This window comes from Cupressus sempervirens, chromosome 10 (genome assembly GCF_028749045.1).
Source record: "Cupressus sempervirens isolate cs-2001-9-10 chromosome 10, ASM2874904v1, whole genome shotgun sequence".
In the NCBI taxonomy this organism is placed as follows: Eukaryota; Viridiplantae; Streptophyta; class Pinopsida; order Cupressales; family Cupressaceae; genus Cupressus; species Cupressus sempervirens.
In genome coordinates, this window is record NC_143127.1 from 83,755,595 (window position 1) to 83,771,196 (window position 15,602).

The window sequence follows — 15,602 nt, forward strand, 5'->3', positions numbered from 1 at the left end:
CAAAGTCAAAACCGAATGCATTTTATGATTTTCTGACATGTTTATTTGCAAGCAGTTTCACAATGGCAACATTGATGGTCAAAATCTTTTGATTGAATGATCATCATGACATAAAATTTGACAAGTAAGAGAATGTGGAATAAAGAATCAATATGTCTAATCTTAGAGCTCAATCAGTTTTTAAGGCAAGTCAAAGGACCTCTTGGCACAAAATTTTTAGTTTGCAAAAGCAATGTAAACTCAGTTTCAAATGATAAATTAGAAGGTTGAACTTGTTTTTAATTAGTGCTAGGTGGTTATTGGATCAATCTAACAATTCAAGTGTTTCAATTTCAATTTTTTTTAGCCAGACCCACTTGGGGCTCAACTAATTTTGCAAGACAGAAAAAATTTAGGGAGAAACTCATATGTCATCATTCTATCTTTTAGTAGGTCCATTCTTTTTTCAAAAAAAAGGAAAAAAGGAAAACTTATCACATATTCATCATTACATGTTTTATATAGGTCAATGTAGACAAATTTTTAAGTGGCTTACATGCAAGAATTTTTTTATTTGAGATTAAATGATTAGTCTAATGTCTAAATTAGTATTTTTTCTTGGTCTAAGATTTTGTCTATGCATTCATGGCCTCCCAAAATAATCAATTACATCCTTTTGATGTCATCTTAGAATCTACCAATAATAGTCTTTTCCTTCGACACTTCCTCAAATGATTGTCATTATTGGTAAGGAAAATGTCATGTAGAGATAAAACTAGAAATATGGATCGAAATAAAAATGGGAGAATCTTGGAGATCAGAAATGATGATATTTCAATGACCATGGAAAAACTCCACTTTTACAGTTAAGATGCTTGAAGAGAAGCTAGAGAAAGTCAAAATCATGTCAATGGTAAAAGGGGGAAGATCATGTATTTTTTTAGGCTACAATTAATGATATGGGAGAAATTCTATGGTATTATGGCTAGAAATATCAGTGATGAATTCATATTCATCATTTTACCAATCTGCAATTGTTACTCCCAAATCTAGCACATTCACAATGACTATTGCCTCGAGATGTGATTGGGAAAAGGAAAGTGAGTCATATGTGGGGAGAGAGCACGTAGAGGCATGGTTAGTTGTAGATCACATAGTTATGGCTGAGGGTAGTTTTCTTTTCAGACTAGCATGAGTTTTTCTTGTTTGCTACAACAATTTGAATGGAGTGGCCAAAAGACTATGTAAAAAAAAAATCATCCCTTTGTTTCCTAAAATTTCATAATATGTTACTAGCCTCATTGAAGCAAGCCCAAATTCATCACAGTTTAAATATTAAAAGTCATTGCCCACTAAAATGATGTTGGTCAAGGCTATTGTTTGAAATAAATTCATAAATGATGCAAATCATTTCAAGAGCTGTGGAGTTAGCTAAATCAGAGGATGACTGAGCTGGGAAAATCAAATTGTAGTTCACCTTCACAAAAGGGATGAAGATGAGCCATGGAGCATCTAAAGACTCAATTTGGATGACTCATTTGAACTGGAGCTCATAACTCTATTGTGTGTTCATGTTAAGTGGTAGGGATGTCGATAGTCTTTGGGGTTGCGAGAGTTTTTCATTAAAAAATGAGAAGACATTTGTTCTATTTGTTCATGTAGCTAGTTCACCTATGTAATCTATATATTTAAATGAGTATTGGTGGTAAAGCACCCATTGAATAGAATACAAGGAGTGGGTGAGGTTTGGAACTGCCTCTATTTTGGTATTAGATGGTGAAATGTTACATGTTTTGTTGTGGCTCATAATGCTCATAAATGAAGATAGACCAAAAAATTATCTCAACTCATGTCCTCTTTGTAATAACATTGTGCTACTATATCACTCTATTTCAACGCACAAACAAATTAATGGAGTCATGTGAATGGGCATGAAAGATGAATGAGCATGATTTAGTGGTAGGGATCTATGAATAGTTATAAGCATTTATCCCACATCCTTGAGGGATTAATTATTAAAATCTTTTAAATAAACTAACTCATGGCATGATAGTGTATTACGCTTTGGCTTAATTATACAAGTTAACCTTTGTATGGGTCCCAGGATGGAGGAGGATTAATGAAATTTTGAATGGAAATGATGGTGATTGGATGATGACATGCCCTAACAATGAACCAAAAATGGACATGTGGCACCCGAATGGTTCATTCATAAGGCAACACCTAGCATGGGCTCTAAGGAGTAGTAATGTAGTAGGCCCAAGATCAGAGGCTTTAGATTCTGACACATGTTGGATCCAATAGTCATCACTTTCATGCATTTCAAATATGCAAAGGTCATTAAAGAATGTGGGGAAGCAACATGCTGCCATGTGGTGATCGACAATGATGTGGTAGATTCTAGGAGTAGTTCACAAGATGCTGCTATGTGTTAGATCCAATGGACATCGCTTCTGTAGAAATTGAAGTTGCTCAATCATTAAAGAATTTGGGGAAGTGACATGCTACTACGTGGCAGTGGATCCAGGTGAAAATGACAAAGTATTCTAGAAAATTAGAGGATGCCACGTAGTGGTGATGTGGCAGGGCACCCAATGAGTAGATGATGTGGTGAGCTAACCATATAAGGAGATCCAGTTAGAAGTTGCCACATGGCAGTTTGTCAAGCAACAAGTGGTAGTCTGGTGGACAAATAAGAAGGTGCCATGTGGTGCTCAGGTGGTAGTGATAGTGTAGAAACTAATGAATCATAAGGTGACACATGTCATAGTTGGTCAAAGTAGGTTGACCCAGGTTGGGATATAGAGGGAAATTTCAAAGTTGAGAAATTTTAATTTTTTATAATTTACTAGAAATTAGAGTGTAGAAAATATATTTAAAAAAATGGTTTTCCTCTCAAATCACATGTAGGGTTTTAAATAAACAAAGGGTTATAACCTAAAATTTTAACCTTAGGGAAAATTGATTTTTTGAAATGAAATATAGACCTCAGAGCTATGCCAAGAACCTAATTTTCAAATGAACATTTTAGGCATTTTCGATAAGCGAGTATAGGACTATCATATATTGTCAGAAAGCTCTTGGAACAAAATTTCTATCTTTGGAGTTTATTTTTTCATAGGAGGCAATGTGTTTGAAGTATTTAGGGTTTTGTACTAGGTACTCATTTTTCAACCACATTCAGGTATAACAGTTCAGAGTTGCTTTTGGCAAAATGGTGAACTGGGTGTGTGCCAAGGTCATTAGGGATGTAGCGAGTGATGGTTTTTTCATCTCTAAATCAATTTATTAGAAGATCTTATTAGGAATTCAGATGCATACCTGATGTTTTTGTAAGGATAAGGTTTATCATTAGTTAGAAGAGATATTTTGAGTTTGTTAAAGCATAATGATGAGATTCCTTTCAGATTTTGGTTATAGAAAGATGAGAGATGCTTTGTAACAATAGGATATGGAGATTCAAGTGGACATGTTTCACTTCCAAATTAGATCCAGTTTCTTCTTCCTTTCCTATATATTTCTCTTTCTCTTTCATTATAAGGGTTGGTTCCAGTTTCTTGGACAAGGTTCTAGTTAGTCTGTGATACCACAAGGTTGGTTCCAGTTTGTATGTGATACCATAAGGTTCAATCCAGAGCTATGATTCCACCATTTTTTAGATTTCTCTCTTGTATGAACAACAATAATGAAGATAATATAGATAGTTCTGATCTATTCAGTGGTTTTAAGAGTTATTTACATGCATCTTGAATGTATAGTTCCAAAGAAATGAATACAATGAACATCAAACTTCTTAGTTTCATTCTGATTCTCATCTCCTATCTCTATAATTTGCAATTTTTTTTAGTTTAGGGATAAATAAATTAAACCCTTTTGCATCCCCTTAAGGTTGTATATCTTGTATGTTTTGCTATTGAAACAAAGAGCCAAGTAAATGCCTAATATATTTGAGAGGGTTACTAGTTATTTGAGAAGGATATTTGATGAGTATGAAGTCTTTATGAGCACTAATGTCTAATTCACAAAGTGACAAGATAGATCTAATATCATGATGTATAAAATATGTCACTGGTATCATAGATGTATGTGCATGATTTATGGAACTACCCAATAGATAAGGCACTGATCAACTATAGGATCAACATGTTTCTTACTATTGTATATGTGGGATTTGTTGAAATCAAATTTATAATCATCCATTTCCCTTTGTTTAAGAGCTGAAAGGATGCCCTCACTCAACTTGTGGATTTCATAGGATTTGCAATTTTCTACTGCACATCTTTTTTATTACATAAGTATAGGAGAAATAAGGGTTTTATTTGCCTAGATTTAGTTGTATGCTTTTGACATTGGTACCATATGAAGAATATATAGGTTCACCTAACTAAGTTTTGCAGAGCCTGAAGAAGGAGTATAGTCTAGTAGTTGGCCTTGGTGTCTAAATAGGTATATTACAGATAGGAATTAGCTACCCTAGATGTATTTGTTCATATCACTGGGTTATTCAAAAGTTATTAATTCAGAAGCCAACATGATTTTCTATCTAGTGAGCTCCATTAGTCATAGTGGTCTTGGGTGTAAAGACTACAACTACTTCAAAAACAACATGCCATTTTATGGTACCTAAAGTACAAGATTCAAAGAGCATTTGTATTTTTTTGTAAATATGTTTTTGCATTGTGATTATGACTAGATATGTTATGTGTTGGCTTTTATTTCTTAGTTCAATATCTAACATCCGTTCACTGCATTATATTTTTGTATGTTTTCTCTTACCATAGAAGTGATTTGAATTGTACCTTGGTCCTTATAAATGATTAATTCCAAATCCAATGCTAGAGTCAATGCCATATAATTTATCATATGTAACCTCTCTTTGGCTCTGCATCAAAGATATCTCACTTTTACCATCACCCATTTTATTGATCAGAGTGTCATCTCATGTTGATGTTAGCCCTCTTAACTTTATCTGTACATTCCGAGTCTACTTTTTGAGATCAACACTATCATTGCTTGGTCAAGGATTCTAGTGATTAATTGCAACATTGCCTCTCCAATAGTCATGGCTGTAGACACCAAAAAATTGGCAAAGACCTAAAACAACACAAATTTTGATGAAACAACACAAATTAAGGAAAAGTTTAGATAATGGAGGAAAACAACAATCTTTCAAATCAATGGTAACATCAAGTCATTAATGAATCAATGACCTATCATATAAAAAAGGACCTAAACCACTTTAAAAAGAGGAAAATAAATTCACAAAATCATAGAATGAAATAAAAAAGGGAAAAGGAAAAGACAAAATTTGAAAATAAATGGAACATTTAATAAATCATTAAAACCCATTTATCCTCACAAAAGTAAAAATCCTTCTTTTACATTTAAAAGAATCGAAAAATCCTCATTTATCCTCACACACTAAGTCTGTTGGATTTTTCCTCTTAGTGCCTTATGGGATATCTATAGTTTCACTATTAACCTCCAATCAAAAGTAAAATCCTAATCCTTACCCCAACCCCTCTTTGAAATCCTATAAATAGGAGGGAAATTCAAGAGCAAAATGACCCAAGTTTTAGGCATCTGCACTATAGGCACATTTAGAGTTATCATCTCTTTTAGCATTCTTATTATAGAGAATTCATGTCATTTTGATATCATTTTAACATTCTTTTAGCATCATTTAATATCATTTAGGCTTATTCATGCAAATGTTCTAGCATTTTAGTGTTATTATCTTCATATAATTCACATTTTCATATAGATCTAGCATATACTTTGATAGATCTACATTCATAGCATACTCTTGTTCTAGAACTATCACTAAGATGTTGGTCTGAGAGCAATTTTAGCTGTTGTAGTTAGGGAAACATGAGATGTTCATGGAGTCTTTGTTTAACAGTGATTTCTTGGCTCTAGATTAACTTATTGTTATTTCAATTGTAGTTTGCTCTAAGGTTTCATGAATACATAATTCCACTATGTACAAGTTGGTGCATACCATGGGGCTTGGTCTTATAGCCTTTTGATTCTTTAGCTTTTCTTTCTAATCTTTTATTTTTCTTGTCAATCTGCATTTTTCTCTAGTTTCTTGTGCAAATCTAACTTGTTATAGGTTTTACAACATTAAGAAAGATCCATAATAGAAGCAACAATCTTTTGAAGACATTCCCAAGATCAAAAATATTGGATCTAAGACTTCTCTGACATTTTGACACTTCTAAACACTATTTTAACACTTCCACATTGTCTTTTAGCATATTTGAAATGTTCTATAACACATTTGAAGTATTTTGTAACACACCTACTTTATTTTATAACAGATTAGCTAGATTGTGTAGCATATTTGCATGTTTAAATAATGCATCTGATTAATATTATAGTACATTTACATATTTCTATAGCACGTATGCCATTTTTTGTAGCACATTTGTCAAAGTTGTAAATCACCATATCTAACTTGTAGATCTAATTGATAGCTATTAACAAAGTTCTTTTGGACTATATGAGAACTCTTGAGCTATTAAAATTGTAAGAAAGGAATGAAGACACTTAAAAATATGCCTAGCCTTTGCTAGCATCAAATCAGGTGAGTTTAAACACTTTTCAATTAGATTGTGGCATTTCTAAATTCAAAACCTAGTTTAAGTAGAAAGTTTGATTTCATTGATCTGTTCAAAAGTAGGCCTATGCTCGCAACTCACTGAGTTGATCAGAATGCAAGCTTTCTGTAAGAGTTAGTAGAAATCAATTTGGGAGAAAAAAAACACAAAGATGAAATAGGAGCCTCCTATCTTCCATAGGTAAAGGCTCATAACTGAACAATCTTGTTTGTCACATTTGGGAGATCAAAGTAGTAGGGATATTCTCTCACTCTATTAGAGTGATCAAACTCCAAAACCAACTTCTAATTTCCACTTTTCCTTCTTTTTACTAGGTAGATTATTCAGCTGTAGAAAGGCTACCTCCCAAGATTTTCCTTAGTAGGGCCACTGAGAGGGAATACCTTCCATCTTGCATTCTTAATCAAATGCAATTCAATCGTGTTCAAAACATAGCCTTCCTCCTGTAGTCTCACATGAGATTGAACCAAACCACCTTGGCATTGGTGGGAAGCTCTCTATGACTAGAGAGGTAAATTCAAACACTATTGCTCAAACACTAAAACCTTGTAGTCACTAGCCTTAGCAAGCCTTATTAGGAAGCCATTTCTTTCATTTCCTAGGTGTGTATGGGTTTAATTTCATTGTCATTTCTACTACTATTATTTTTGGATGTGTCTGCTTTAATATATATTAATAAACTTCAGATTCAATCCTTCTAACAAAATGCAATTGTAAATTGGTACAAAACCCAATACAAATGCTCCTATATGCCTTGGAATAGCACATTTAGTACTTGAAATAGTGTATTTGACCATCTCTATAATGCATTTACCTCCTGTAATGGTGCATTTGACTGAACAAGAGGCACATTTGAAGAATTAAACAATGCATACACCCTGCAAAACAATGCCTGGAACAATGTAAAATAGCACATATAAGCACTAAAATAGCGCATTTCAAGTTTCTTGCAGTGCATCTAAGAGAAATCTTTAAAAAAAGGCTATCTAGATACAAAATATTCATAAACAAACAATAGATTTAGATACCCTTTTTCTTTGTCAACATTCTGCAAAACTGAGGAATTTTAAAATTGACTGCCATCCTAAAATCAAACAATGTTCCAACCATATACAAAGAATTTTATCTAATAGTTATTGTTACCTTGACTTCGCATATCAAGTAAAAAATTAATGGAAACACACATCCATCGCCTACCTGACTTCATGGAATTGAGTTTTATCATCATCAACATCACCAAAGACCTTTTTTTGAAACATAGCTTGATATTCCAACAAACTTTGGTCTAAAAACAATCCTCACACCATCAAAATGAAATATAATTAAGGGGGTCTCATCCACATCTCATGCCACTACATAAAACCACTACAGCTATAAAATAAAAAGAGCCTAAAAGATCACCTATACAGATAAGTGCTAGGATAGCAAAATGATCTATCAAATACTCACAATCTCCAAGGATCATTGATCCGATTACAACTACTGATTGCTTATCAAATATCACTACCAACGAATCACCCTTGTTAATATAGACCTCAAAGCCCTTCAACAAAATGGGTTCATCTAACATATGGGATGAAAAGAGTCTTGAAACTAAAATTGAGGATTTCTAAAAAATCTTGAGCTTGTTGACATAATGGACAAAATAATCAAATGCCATAAAGAATGGGACCTGTTATTATTGGTAGAATAAGGTGCGAAATTTCCATCCAAGTTCAACATAAAAAAACTTAAGCAGGATGAAGAAGAATCACCCTTAGAAGTTGTCACATAGAAACTCCAAGATTTACAACTAGAAATGGAAAGATTGAAATGAGGGAAGATCCAACCGATTGAATTCAGCTTTGAAAAAGTATGTCTCATCCTATTTGATAGAAATGTCGACTTAACCCCCTTTCCATAGAATATACAAATACCAAAATATGATAAGTATTTTAGCACATCCAATCCTCACGATTATCTTAGGAAATTATATACTTTAATATGGAATTTGTCAGTGACATGACCTAACTAATATAGTTATTTTCTATAAGCTTAAAAGGGAAATCCATGGAGTGGTTCTACAAGCTTCCCTCCAACATCAAGTCATTTGATCAACTAGCTTTAGTTTTTATTGCACAATATTCATACAATAATGAAAGAGAAGTCACTATGATCAATATGTGCAACACAAAGAAACTATTGGAAGCATGAATGCAGATGATATTTATATGGGGGAGTATTATAGAAAAATGATTAGATTATTATCATCATGATATGCTACATTCATGACTGTAGTTTTCATTGATGTCAATATAGTAGTTCTTTGTGGTATCTGACAGAAGAATAGCAGAAAGATCAAGTTGGTACAGATAAGAAGTTGACCATTTTCACTAAGTGAGGTTAAAGGGAGATACTACTAAGTCTCTAGTATATGAAACTAACCTTGGAAGCATACGATATTAATTCTAGAAGAAGTTATGAAAGTTTTGGTGAAGACTGTTCTAAGATAGAGTTAACAGAGGCATGTTCTAGTAAACTTGTTATATCTCTTAGCAAATTTTTTATTCTGAGAAGCCAAAGTTAAAGATGTGAAGAAGACATGTTGGTGATGACATGGCTAAGCTTGCTCATCATAATGATACATATATAGAAAGATATTCAAGTTACAAGATAAAAGATTAATGTTATCGCTATGTGTAACATGGTCTTAATGTGGCCCTATAATAATTAATTGAGAAGGTGTAACAACTAACTTAGGGAATTATTTTATGGATTTGGTATAAAGGAAGGATATTTTCCTTTATCATATGTGAGATGGATGAGATGATTGTAAGCAGCATGAAGAGCGGAATGTGAATTTGAGCAGTGCAAAGAAAAAGTGAAGGAAACTTCATTTCCAAAGTTTTATTGTGTGATCTGAAGTTGGATACTTGGATTCAAAGTTCATGACCTTGTCTACAAGGTCTGGCAGTGATTGATCTGACTGACAGGATAGAGGAAAGAAGTTACAATATAGTACACATGATTATTCTGTAAGGAATAGTTGAGAGATCAAATGGACAATGAGTTTGGTGATCTTGATTTAGAAGTTGTTTGGACACTGGGTCCTTCTATCTTCTACAACTCCTAACAAGGTTGGAATCTTCTAAAAAGGATTGAAAGTCTCCTATTAGGGACTCAGATGTACTAAATGTTGTAATAAAATCCTAATAGGGTTGATCCTCTAACAAGGAATATTTATATTAGTACATCATCTTGTAGGCATCATTCCCACTGAGGTTTTCCCTTCAATCAAGGGTTTCCCTATTTAACATATCTAGTGTAAGTGTCTATGTGCATCTTGTTATGATTGTTTTTTAATTTGGGTGAATGGATAAGATTGTTTAAGGTTTATAAATGTTTTGATTGTTGGATAACTGACCACCCCCCCTAGTTATCTTGGTGGACTATTGTTTCTAACAATTAGTATTAGAGCATCAAGTCCTTGAAGATAAAGTTTAACAACTTTGGGAGATCCATGGAAAGTATGTTTAGGAAAGATAGTCTGACGTTTGATGGAACAAATTATGATAGCTAGAAGGAAAATATGAAGACACATCTATTGTGTATGGGTCCATGATATTGGATCTTGACAAAATCTTCAAAGAAAATAATTGCTGAAATAGATTTGGAAACTTATACTAAGGAAGAAATAGATCTTTTCATGTGCACTAGAGTAGCACTATTGTCTACACTTCCTAAAATTGAATACAAGTAGGCAAAGTCACTTATTACTTCTAATTTGATTTGGAAAGCTTTGGAAAATAGTTTTGAAGGTGATGAAAATTCTAAGAAATTGAGGCTACAAAGTTGGATTTGTGCATTGTGTAGGCAGGATATTAGAAATTATTGAAGGTATTAGATCAAAAGGAGGAACCACAAAAGATGATGAGGTTATATATAAGATATTGAAGAGCTTGACACCACCATTTAAGTTAGTATTTTAAATGATACAATTGTTTATCTCTTGTACCAAAATTTCATAAAGAAAATATTTCTTAGAAGACTTGAAGCATTTGAAAATGAGCTTAGACAGTCTAAAGAATTGACCAAAATAGAAATAGCTTTCAGTGCCTTGAATATTCAACCTAGTTTATCATGGAGCACAAGTGCTAGAGGAGACTTTTCTAGTAGCAATAGATTTTATGAGGATAGAAATATTGAAGAAGGTTGAAGAAGGAATAACCCTTCTAGTAAGAAGAGAAAAGGATGGTAAGAAAATCTTTAAATTTTGGACTTGTAATGAATTTGGTCATTATACATCTAAGTGTCCTAAAAGAGAGAAAAAGTATAGAGAAATTTTCAAACCTAGAAGATATAGAGAATGTTTGTATGCAAATGAAAAAGATGATTCTAATGAACAAGCAATAAGTGCTAGTGATGATGAAATTGGATTTGTAGCTATTAAAGAAGAAAGTCCATAGAAAGTAGCTTTGGTGTCACAGGATGAAAATAAATTTGATTGGATAATTGATAGTGGTTGTTCACATCATATGAGTGGTGATATGAAAAAAATTGTTAACTTCAAAAGTCAAGATGGAGGTATTTTCATATTTGGAAATAATACAACATGCCAAGTTAAAGGTATTGGATCTATAACTCTTGATGGTAAAACAAAAACTGAGGATGCATATTTTTTTATGGCTTGAAGCACAATATTTTGAGTGTTGAACACCTAGTGGATAAAGGTTATCAGTTGCAATTCATAGAGAAGACATGCATGATAAAAAAAGAAGATGGAAAGGTAATTCAAATAGGAACTAGATCTAGGGATAATGTATTTTAGTTGAATCCTACCGAAATGACATTTTTGGTTGCAAAGTTAGATGATAGTTGCTTATGACATAAGAGATTTTGTCATATAAACTTTGATAGTATTTTGAAGACTAATAGTATGTTTTCAGTTAGAAATTTTCCTAAAATTGTAAACCTACTAACATAATTTGCAAGGAGTGTGTTTTGGTAAAGCATAACATAACTTCTTTTCCTAGCAAGAAGTTTACTACTACAACAAAATTGGAGATTGTACACACAGATCTCAAAACTCCTATGAAGACTAAATGATTCTATGGTGAAAGGTATTTCATGATTTTAGTTGATGAATTTTATAGAATGACGTGGGTTGCATTTCTTACAGAAAAATATGAGACATTTGATAAGTTCAAGATATTCAAGAATAGAGTTGATAATGAATCAGGTTTGAAGATTAAATGTTTAAGATTAGATAGAGGAGGAGAATTTACTTCAAATGAGTTTAACATCTTTTGTGAAGCTAATGGAATGAAAAGATAGTTATTAGCTCTGAGAACCCCTGAACAAAATGGTATAGCAGAGAGAAGAAACAAGTTAGTGATAGAAGCAACAAGAGCTATGTTAGTTGAGAATGATGCATCTAAGATATTTTGGAGAGAAGCTATAAATACAACATTCTACACTATGAGTAGAGTGAAAGTTAGTAAAGACACAAACAAGACCCCTTATGAACTGTGGTTTGGTCACTCACCTACAGTTAAGTATTTCAGAATTTTTGGTAGTAAGTGTTATATCAAAAGAGATGATGATATTGGTAAGTTTGATGCTAGAAGTGATGAAGCTATGTTTCTTGGTTATTCATTGAAAAACAAGGCTTGTAGATGTTATAATACGAGAACTAAGACTACTATGGAAAGTGCAAATGTAAGAGTTGATGAGAAATTTGAGATACAAGAATGAATAATTGATTACAATTCAGATGATGAGAATATTGTTACTAAGCCAAGGAATGATGAATTATTTCTTGAGACTAATAATTATTTTTAGAATGAAGGAGAGCTAATACAACAACAAAGCTCAGAACCTTCAGCAGAGCCAAGAGTTGAGATAATAATGCTAGGATTAAATCATGAACATAAATAATAATTACATGCAAATATAAACAATATAAAAAATTAATAGATCACAAAGAAAAGAACACAAGACACCAAGATTTAACATGGTTCACCCAAACCTTGGGCTAAATTCACCAAATAGCCAGTCCAATATTTTAATGATCTAATGATTACAACTTGATTAAAATCCATAATCCCTTACAGCTCAATATCGCCCCCAAGCCCTTACAACTCAATAACACTGCAAGCAAATTTTTGCATCACCTTATAAAATAATCCCTAACCCTAAGCCCTTTTATACAAGTATTTTTACCACTTTAGGGTTATAATTAATAATTACATGTCAACCCAAAATCTCAATAAAATAGGGCCCAAATTTTTTTCAAGGTGATACCCTGAGCCCCAAAGAATTTTTGAAGTATGTACAACACTTGCCTTGATTATTCACCACAAACTAACAATCTCCCACTTGGGGATTGATCAAACTCTACACTAGATGACAATCTCCCACTTGGAGACTGATCTTGTAGCAATACCACTACCACATGGGGCTCCCACTAGATCAAACCACCCTGGACTATGTTTTTCTTGTATACCTATTTCATCTAGAAGACCAACTGAAGCTGAAGAGGAATTCAACTTCTCCCTTGTCACTAACTTTGTAAACATATCCACTAGATTATCATCTGTATGTATCTTGTCTGACTTTAACTTTCCATCATGTAGAACATATTGAATGAAATGGTATTGCAACTGTATGTGTTTTGTCTTTGAATGTAGAGCAGAATCCTTTGCAAGATGAATGACACTCTGGCTATTTGTAAACAAATAATTATCTTTCCGAGGGTGTTCCAATTCTTCCAAGAATAATTGAAGCCATATCATCTCCTTGGCTACTTCTGTAGTAGCAACATACTTTGCTTCTATAGTCGATAATGCATTAACCTTCTATAAGCTAGAAACCTAGCTCACCATTGCCCCACCAACAGTAAATACATAACTTATAGTACTATGCCTGGTATTAATATCCCCTACCAAACTTGAGTCAACATAGCCCTATAAATCAGTAGTAGAGCCCTCAAAGTGTAAACACTTGCTAGATGTTCCTCTCAAATATCATAGAATCCATTTGACTGTATTCCAATGCTCAATTCCTGGATGACTCATATACCTACTAAAGAGTCCCACTGCATGTGCAATATTTGGCCTAGTACATACCATAGCATACATCAAGTTTCTTAAATCTAAAGCATAGGGTACCTTGGACATCTTTTCCTCCTCTTGTTGGCTCTTGGGACACATCTCCTTAGTCAACTTCAAATGACTAGGTAAAGGTGTGCTGAAAGTTTTAGCATTCTCCATAGAGAAATGTTGCAACACCTTCACAACACAATTAGCCTAAGATAGTGTCAATTTCTTGTTCTTCTTAACTTGACAAATATTCATACCAAGGATTTTTTTTTATGCTCCCAAAATCCTTCATAGAAAATGCATGTGCTAATTGGCATTTCAGCCCCTTAATGTGATTCATGTTAGACCTAGCTACAAGCATATCATCAACATATAAACATAAAATAATGTAATTGTCATCATCCAACCTCTTGAAATAAACACAATGATTTGAATGAAACCTATTGTATCCATGCTCATGCATAAACCTGTCAAATTTTAGATACCATTGCTGAGGTTCTTGCTTCAAGCCATATAAACTCTTCTTCAATCTGCACACTAAGTTCTCCTTACCTTTGACCTCAAATCCCTATGGCTGAGCCATATATATCTCTTCATCCAAGTCACCATGAAGGAAGGTTATTTTAACATTAAGTTGCTCCAAATACAAATCTTCAGTAGCCACAATACTTAAAATAGTACGGATAGAAGTCATTTTAACAATAGGAGAAAATATCTCATCAAAATTGATACCTTTTTTCTATGCAAATCCTTTTACAACTAACCTGGCTTTAAATCTTTTCTTACCTCCTTCCTCTTCTTTAAACCTCTAAATCCACTTATTTTGTAAAGCCCTTTTACCTACAGGTAACTTGCATAAATACCATGTCTTATTGTTTAATAAAGAGTCCATTAATTTTTTCATTGTAGACTCCCATTGAATCTTAGTATCCACCTACACAACTTCATCATAATCATCTTCTTTCTTTTCATGTTGTTGCAAAAGAAATTTGTACAACACTTTCCCATTGAATATGACATCCCCACTTCTTACAATTTTATGATTTTCAAAATCCAAAAGTCTATAACCAAATTCATTAATGCCATATCCAAAAAATACACATTTCTTTGGCTTAGCTTCCAACTTGGTTCTATTTTTAAAATCTATATGAGAAAATGCTTCACAACTAAAAGTTTTGAGAAAATAATAATTCACCTTCTTACCACTCCATGCTTCCTCTGGAATACCACAACCCAAAGGAGTAGATGGACCTGTATTAATAAAATATACAATAGTACTGTCAACCTTCACCCACATGTGTAAAGCCACCCATCATGCAACCTTATGCTCCTTACACGCTCCATTATAGTCTTGTTCATGCATTCAACCACTCCATTTTCCTGTGGAGTCCTTGGAATAGTTTTTTGTCTGTGAATACCATTAGTGGAGCAATAATCTTCAAATTCATGACTACAATGCTCACTATCATTATTATATTTGAGACATTTTAATTTCTTACCAGTCTCATTTTCAACCAAGCATTTCCATTTCTTAAAAGTTTGAAATACATCAAATTTCTATCTTAAGAAATAAACCCATACTTTTCTATTTGTGTAATCAATAAATATAACATAATAATGAGAGCCACCAAGGGAAGATACTTGAGCCAGTCCCCATACATCAGTATGCACATGCTCTAATTTCTCCTTTTTATTTTCCTTCCTAGTCTTTACAAAACTCACTCTTTTTTTATTTTCATACAAACTCACTCTTTTTTTATTTTCATACACACAACCTTCACAGGAATCCATATTAACACATTTTAGACCTGGTAAAACTTTCTTTGAATGAAGTACTTTCATACCTTTCTTACTCATGTGCCCAAGTCTATTATGCCACAACGTTGTATCAGAATTTACAGTAGCTATTTGTTCTTACTCA